Source organism: Bos taurus, chromosome 2 (assembly GCF_002263795.3).
Source record: "Bos taurus isolate L1 Dominette 01449 registration number 42190680 breed Hereford chromosome 2, ARS-UCD2.0, whole genome shotgun sequence".
Taxonomy (NCBI): domain Eukaryota; kingdom Metazoa; phylum Chordata; class Mammalia; order Artiodactyla; family Bovidae; genus Bos; species Bos taurus.
This window is the reverse complement of record NC_037329.1, coordinates 127,273,863-127,282,233: the sequence shown is the minus strand read 5'-3', so window position 1 is coordinate 127,282,233 and position 8,371 is coordinate 127,273,863.

Here is an 8,371-nt window from a genome sequence, read left to right as displayed (position 1 = left end):
CTTTTTTGGCTATTAAAAAAAGGTCTTTTCAAAAACAAATCACAGAGACTTCTCTAGGGGGTCCAGTGGCTAAGACTCTGCTCTCCCAATGCAGTGGGGTGTGGAGTCGATCCCTGACCAGGGAACTAGATCCCACATGCCACAACTAAGAATTTGAAATGCTCCAACTAAAGATTCCACGTGCTGCAAGGGAGATGGAAGATTCCCACGAGCTGGAACTAAGACCCAGCACAGATGCATAAATGAATAAAATAAAATCACATGTCACTCCCCCTGCTTAACACCTGAAAGGGCTTCCCATCATATCTAACTGAAACGTGTTGCCACAGCCTGCAAGATTCTCAATGACATGGCCCTAGCCTCTGTCACCAACCGTTTCCCCTGTCACTCTCTCGATGACGCGCTCTGCCTTCTTCACGTTTCTTGAACACACCAAGCTTATTTCTACCTCCGGGCCTTTGCACTTGCCGGTTCTTCTTCTCTCGGCCTGGGATGTCCTTGCCTCCATTCTCCAAAGAATGGCCTCTTCTTCTCCCTCAGGCTGCAGTGTAAACATGAGCTGCTAGCTGAAGCCACGCACCGCTGCCTGCATCACCCCACGCCACATTGTCTTACCTCTTCGTGTCCACTATTATCTGAAACCATCTTCTCTGGGTGTTCATCATCTCTCTCCCCTTGCTAGAATATTTAGGTCCAGGGAGGAAGTACCCAGTCTGTCTTCTTCCCTGCTGTGCTCCTGGACCGTCACAGAGTAGGTACTTATTTGTTGAGAGGCCCATGGGGTCCAGGCAGGTAAAGCCACTCCTGCAATGCCAACAGAAGCCTCGGTTTTCCCAAGCGACACTTTGCTCCCATGTGGAACACTGGACTGATTACTGGCTGCCAAGATGCTAGTGTTGGGTGTGAGGCAAATCACCCCTCTGACTTTCCAAGGTCCTAGATGATAGAAGACCTTATAAATAGCTGAGAAAAGAAGAGAAGCTAAAGGCAAAGGAGAAGAGGAAAGATATACCCATCTGAATGCAGAGTTCCAAAGAATAGCAAGGAGAGATAAGAAAGCCTTCCTCAGTGATCTATGCAGAGAAATAGAGGAAAACAATAGAATGGAAAAGACTAGAGATCTCTTCAAGAAAATTAGAGATACCAAGGGAACATTTCATGCAAAGATGGGCTCAATAAAGGACACAAATGGTATGGACCTAACAGAAGCAGAATATATTAAGAAGAGGAGGCAAGAATACACAGAAGAACTACACAAAAAAGATCTTCATGACCCAGATAACCACGATGGTGTGATTCACTCACCTAAAGCCAGACATCCTGGAATGTGAAGTCAAGTGGGCCTTAGGAAGCATCACTACAAACAAAACTAGTGGAGGTGATGGAATTCCAGTTGAGCTATTCCAAATCCTAAAAGATGATGCTGTGAAAGTGCTGCCCTCAATATGCCAGCAAATTTGGAAAACTCAGCAGTGGCCACAGGACTGGAAAAGGTGTTTTCATTCTAATCCCAAAGAAAGGCAATGCCAAAGAAAGTTCAAACTACCACACAATTGCACTCATCTCACACACTAGAAAAGTAATGCTCAAAATTCTCTAAGCCAGGCTTCAACAGTGTATAAACTGTGAACTTCCAGATGTTCAAGCTGGATTTAGAAAAGGCAGAGGAACCAGAGAGATCAAATGGCCAAAGTTTGTTGGAGTATCGAAAAAGCAAGAGAATTCCAGAAAAACATCTACTTCTACTTTATTAACTACGCCAAAGCCTTTGACTGTGTGGATCACAACAAACCGTGGAAAATTCTTAAAGAGATGGGAACACCAGAGCACCTGACCTGCCTCCTGAGAAACCTGTAAGCAGGTCAAGAAGCAGCAGTTAGAACTGGACATGGAACAACAGACTGGTTCCAAATAGGAAAAGGAGTACATCAAGGCTGTATATTGTTACCCTGCTTATTTAACTTATATGCAGAGTACATCATGTGAAATGCTGGGCTAGATGAAGCACAAGCTGGAATCAAGATTTCTGGGGGAAATATCAATAACCTCAGATATGCAGATGACACTACCCTTATGGCAGAAAGTAAAGAAGAACTAAAAAGCCTCTTGATGAAAGTGAAAGAGGAGAGTGAAAAAGTTGGTTTAAAACTCAACATTGAGAAAACTAAGATTGTGGCATCCGGTCCCATCACTTGAAGGCAAATAGATGGGGAAACAATGGAAACAGAGAGAGTTTATTTTCTTGGGCTCCAAAATCACTGCAGATGGTGACTGCAGCCATGAAATTAAAAGACACTTGCTCCTTGGAAGAAAAGTTATGACCAACCTAGACAGCATATTGAAAAGCAGAGACATTACTTTGCCAACAAAGGTCTGTCTAGTCAAGGCTATGGTTTTTCCAGTGGTCATGTGTGGATGTGAGAGTTGGACTGTGAAGAAAGCTGAGAGCCGAAGAATTGATGCTTTTGAACTGTGGTGTTGGAGAAGACTCTTGAGAGTCCCTTGAACTTGTAAGGAGATCCAAAAAGTCCATCCTAAAGGAGATCAGCCCTGAATATTCATTGGATGGATTGATGCTGAAGCTGAAACTGCAATACTTTGGCCACCTGATGCGAAGAACTGACTCATTTGAAAAGACCCTGATGTTGGGAAAGATTGAAGGTGGGAGGAGAAGGGGATGACAGAGGATGAGATGGTTGGATGGCATCACCGACTTGATGGACATGAGTTTGAGTAAGCTCCAGGAGTTGGTGATGGACAGGGAAGCCTGGCACGCTGCAGTCCATGGGGTCGCTAAGAGTCAGACATGACTGAGCGACTGAAATGAACTGAACTGAACTGAGACGATAGAGGAGAAACACAAGAAAACAGAGCCAAATGGCTCTCACTACCCGCTCACCCCACCCCCACCCCCACCAGGTCTGTTATCCCAGTAGCCAGTGTGCGTGCATGTTCAACTGCTAAGTAGTGTCCAGCTCTTTGCGACCCCCAAGGACTATGCCCCGCCAGGCTCCTCTGTCCATGGGATTTCTCAGTCAAGAATACAGGAGCTGGTTGCCATTTCCTTCTCCAGGTGGGCTTCCCTGGTGACTCAGCTGGTAAAGAATCCGCCTGCAATGTGGGAGACCTGGGTTCGATCCCTGGGTTGGGAAGATCCCCTGGAGAAAAGAACAGCTACCCAGTCCAGTAGTCTGGCCTGGAGAATTCCATAGACTGTATAGTCCACAGTGTCACAAAGAGTCGGACACAACTGAACAACATTCACTTCACTTCACTTCACTTCTACAAGGGATCTTCCTGATCTAGAGACTGGACCTGCGTCTCTTGTGTTACAGGTGGATTCTTTCCCACTGAGCCAACTTTACAGTAGCCATCTAGAGCTACTGTAGAAAAATCATTTGGTTTTACTCCTTGGAGAGCGCCAGAGCCCCCTGCAGGAGAGAGACTTTTTCCTGGCACCTGTACCCCAGAGACACAGGGAGCAGAAGAAAAGAGGAAGCTTCCAGAAGGCAGGCAGGTGTGGACGTGGGTGTGTGTGAGAGAGAGAGCCACAGCTGGGGTATGAGGCCGTGACCCGGCACCAAGGCCATTTGCCTCCTCTTCCAGGGGAGCAGTGGGAGTGTCTGCATGGACACCCGGGGTGTGGACATGGAATTCCTGTGCCTCCAGGCAGAAGCCAGGACATGGGATCAGGGACGGGTCCCCAGCATCTGAAGGTGCCTCAGTGGCGGAAGGTCCTGGCCTACTGTGACTGCACTGCCCCAGCGTAAAGTCCAAGCTTTTCACAAGCTGGGTGGAGCTCAGCCTGTCTTTCCTGCCACCTCTCCCTTCACAGCACCCCACCTCTGCCCTGAATCCCCTCTGCCCAGACCCACGGGACTACATCCTCACAAAACCATAGACGTGCCCCGGGGCCTCTGCCTCTGTTCTGCCTGCCCCTGGAATGTTCTTCCCAGTGCTCCACCAGTGAGCTCCCGCATTCGGACCCGGCTGGACATCGGCTCTGTGAAGCTTCTCTTAACCCCTCCTGACAGCCAAGGGGACCCTCCTCTGCATGCATCCCTCTCGCCAGGCACTCACTTCCCGGGAGTCAGAGTTTTCGCTGATTTGCCCAGAAGACCAGAGACTCTGGCCCTTGGATCCCCCATTGCATTGAGGAGCGAGCCCGGAAACTCCACCCTGGCGGGCATGGAGTGGGAACCACCCCCCCCCACACACCAGCTGCGGCCAGACAGCTCAAGCCAGAGCAGAACAGGGTTCCAAGTCAGTGGGAGACAGAACCTTGTGCCGGCCTGCCCACCCCACTCCCTGACCCTGCTAGTCTCTCGGGGTCCAAGACACTGACCTTCCCTGCTCAGCTAAGGGCTCCGAGGACTCTACTTGCTCTAGACCTGTCCAGCTGAGTATACTCAGGGTGTTTTTACACCTGAGGGGAGTGAGGAGGGGGCAGTCTGGGCATCAGAGCAAGAATCCTCTGGGGCCCCAGGCAGATCGGTCAACCCGGAACCATCAGGGAATGTGAGGGAATTTGGGACAAACCAGGCTGCTGCATGGTAGAGAAACCTGAGCTGAACAAGAGGAGCCGGATTGACTGGGCTGTAGTTGGGGAACCAATGAACTTTGTCCACCTGATTCACATCGGCCCTGGAGATATGCGGGCTGGAGATGGACTTGCCACGACAGGCGCATCTCAGGGGCAGCTGAGACCAAGGGAAGCCAAGACAGGCCGGGGAGCAATTCTTGGGGCTGGTAGCTGCAATAGGAACAGATCTGCTGTGTGTCCAGCCTCCACTCTGTCCAGCCCAGGAGAGATGCTGCCCACACCAGTTTCGCTCCTAGAATCAGTGAGCCCAGGGTCCTTCTTTTCGCTATCTAACTGTGCCTCCAAAGGCTTGGAGGCTAGACTCGCCCTACTCCCTCTGATTGTAGCCCTTCCCAGAGATGGGGTCAAGGCCACAGGACTAACCAAGTAACTGCTGGTTGGCCTGAAAAGCTCAGCTGAAACCCTGGACACTCTCAGATCTGAGATAGGAGATTTCTGGAAACCTGGAATGACTTCCCTTCTCCTGAGTGACGGACTAGGTGCCTTATGTTCTGAAACTCTTAACCTGGAGCTCCTTAAATGCAGTGGGTAGGTGAGATGACCAGAGCTGAAGCCAGCTTTGCTGAGACGCTCCCTACCTCCCTGCCCTTCTCTGTCCTCCTGGAATGAACTGAAAAGAATGTCAAGTGGCAGCTGGGAGGGTAACCACTGGCTAGTCTACTCTTTTTCTTTAGACCTGAGATCATAGACCCTCAGTGTCTCACTGCCAATACCAGGATCCTTCTCAAGATCTTCCTTTTTTAAAATTAATTAAAATTTTAATTCAATAAAAAAAGATCAGAGATTCGCTTTATCCTCTGATGGCTCTCCAGTGCCCAGAACAGACGATAGAAGACCCTCAGTAACTGTTCGTTGAGTAGGTGAATGAGTGATCTCCCTGCTAATGGGTGAGAAGGATATGGCCAACATGCCACTTACCTCGGTGCTACCAAATATCACCGTGCCCACATGGGAGGTGCCAAAGACCTCCTGCAGGGCTGCCCCTGGCTACAGGCGCCCTGCTGGCCCAATCTCTCAAGGCTCTGTCCTGCTGTGCCCCAGTCCTTGGCTTGGAGGCAAGCCCTCCTGGGAAGGGTGCCCACCAGCAGGACACTGCCAAGGCCAGAGCTGATGTCTCCCCAGAGCTGGATCCCAAGATTGACCCTTTTTCCAGAGTTTCACTGACTTGAGTCAAATCTTGTAAGTCCACCCCTCTCCGCTCCCCCTCTGCCCAGAAACCCCACAGCTTTGAGAGACATGCCCCCTCCCAATCTCAGTCACATCTCTCCAGCCCTGGGCCACCGAGACCAGTGGGGTCCTGTGTCTTTAACAAAAAGCAAGTGTAATAAGTAAAAGTGATCTGGTGAAGAAAACGCCCCTCATTTATTTTCCAGGGGACTTGACTCATCAATCTTCCCCCAACCTGCTTTGTGCTCTGTTAGCTTTGCTTCCTGAAAGAACGGAATTTGGTTTTCTAATAGCATCTGTCGTATGCAGGGTGTCCCTAAACATCAGCAATAATGAGTTGGAAGTGGCACAGTGGGACGCCTTCAGAAGCCAACACCAGATGTCAGGCCTCTGTGGGTCCCTCGGAGAATGGGGGGCCAGAAAGCTGGGCAAGGGCTGGGTCCAGGGTCCACAACTCTTGGTCCCTGGGTGTCAGTCATTCAAAAGACATGAGAGTGCCCACTATGTGCCAGGTCATTTATGGGCACTAGGAAGGCAGGACCCTGCTCACATGGCACTGTCATGGCTGGTTACCCATGAAGGACAGAAGTGGTGGTAGAGACCAGTGCCACCCCCACCACTCAGTCAGCTGGATCATCCCGAGAGGCAGCATGGCAAGAGATTTGGACTCAGATAGACCTGGGTGTCAGGGCTCAGGCTCCTCAATTTTAATTTATTATTATTTCTATGAGGGCACTGCCTTGTGGCTTGCAGAATCTTAGTTATTGGCCCAGGAAGCAAACCTGGGCCCCAGCAGGGAACACACAGAGTCCTAAGCACTGGTGTGCGTGCCTGTGCGCTCAGTTGCACCCGACTCTTTGCGACCCCATGGACTGTAGCCCACCAGGCTCCTCTATCCATGAAATTTTCCAGGCAAGAATACTGGAGTGGGTTGTCATTTCCCACTCCAGGGGATCTTCTTGACTCACATCTCTTGCATCTCCTGCATTGGCAGGAGGATTCTTTACACTGAGCCACCTGGGAAGCCCCCTAACCACTGGACCTCTAAGGAATTCCCAGGTTCCTCAATTTTAAAATGAGTCAAACAAGCCTCATTGGGTGGCTTGAGGATGAAATAGGATGGCATGAATTTCATGGCACCAAGTCCAGCACACATTGGGTGCTAAGTACCCGCTAAATTCCCCCTGACATCCCAGACCTGGGCGGTGCCCTGCCCTGGGGCTGGCAGTCATCTCCAAGGACTGCGCGGCTGCTCCCCAGACTCTGGGTTCCTGTCCAGAGGCTTTGGCAGCTGCTGCCCTCTCGTGGGAAAGTGCAGGCACAGCCACCCCTGGGATCCCAGGGCCCTTGATATAACGGAAAAGAGACCCAGTGGAACCAAGATTTCTGAGGACTTGAAAGTACTTCCTCAAACTCCACCCATCTCCACGCCCAAGGCCCTCCCCTAAGTGTTGTTCTCCAGAAAAACCATTCTAGTGTCCAGGCCAGGTCTAGCAGGGGAGAGGGTAACTCACAGCCGGCCTTGCCCTGTGCCTGGGGGCTGCCACCCCCACCCGCCTGGGCATTTCCCTATAGTCAAAGTTATGGTTTTTCCAGTAGTCATTTATGGATGTGAGAGTTGGACCATAAAAAAGGCTGGGCACCGAATGATCAATGCTTTTGAACTATGGTGTTGGAGAAGACTCTAGAGGGTCCCTTGGACAGCAAGGAGATCCAACCAGTCCATCCTAAAGGAAATCAGTCCTGAATATTCATTGGAAGGACTGATGCTGAAGCTGAAGCTCCAACACTTTGGCCACCTGATGCGAAGAACTGACTCATTTGAAAAGACCCTGATGCTGGGAAAGATTGAAGGTGGGAGAAGGGGAGGACAGAGGATGAGATGATTGTATGACATCACCGACTCAATGGACATGAGTTTGAGCAAGTTCTGGGAGATGGTGAAGGACACGGAAGCCTGGCGTGCTGCAGTTCATGGGATCGCCAAGAGTCGGACACAACTGAGCGACTGAACGACACCAACCAACCCACAGAAGAGCCTCTCTGAATCCTCCTTACAGGTGAAGAAACTTGGGCCCCGCAGGTGAGGGTTCAGCGCTGCACCTGCCTGTGTCCTTACAGGTAGCTCCTGTCCCTAATGAATTTGCAGAGGTGGCCTTCCAGCAAGACCATGAAAGAAACAGGGAGGGCTGAACTTGGGTAGTTTTCTGTTTCGCGATGACTATAGAGACATTTCAAAAAGCAGGTCGGATAAGAGGCAGGGTGGGATGCGGGGAGAGTGGGTACCCGACCCGCCTCTGGCTTCCCTCGCATCTCCTCCCGGTGCTCAGCCTGGAAGTGCTCCCGGGCTCCTCCAGGCTAGGCGGGACGCGGAGGCCTGGTTTCGTTCGGGGAGAGAAAAGAGAAGGAAGGAGACACCGCCGGACGGCAGGGAGGTGTGTGTGGAGCAGGGGCCCCGGCGCGCCTCCCTCCCTGCACTCGCGAGTCAGCAGCGCCGCCGTGCGCCGGACCGAGGGCCCCAGCCCGTCCCGCCCCGGCGCCCAGGCCCGGCCCCGGCCCCGGCCCCGCCCGCGCCCGCGCCGCCGCGGCTCCGCGTCCGCG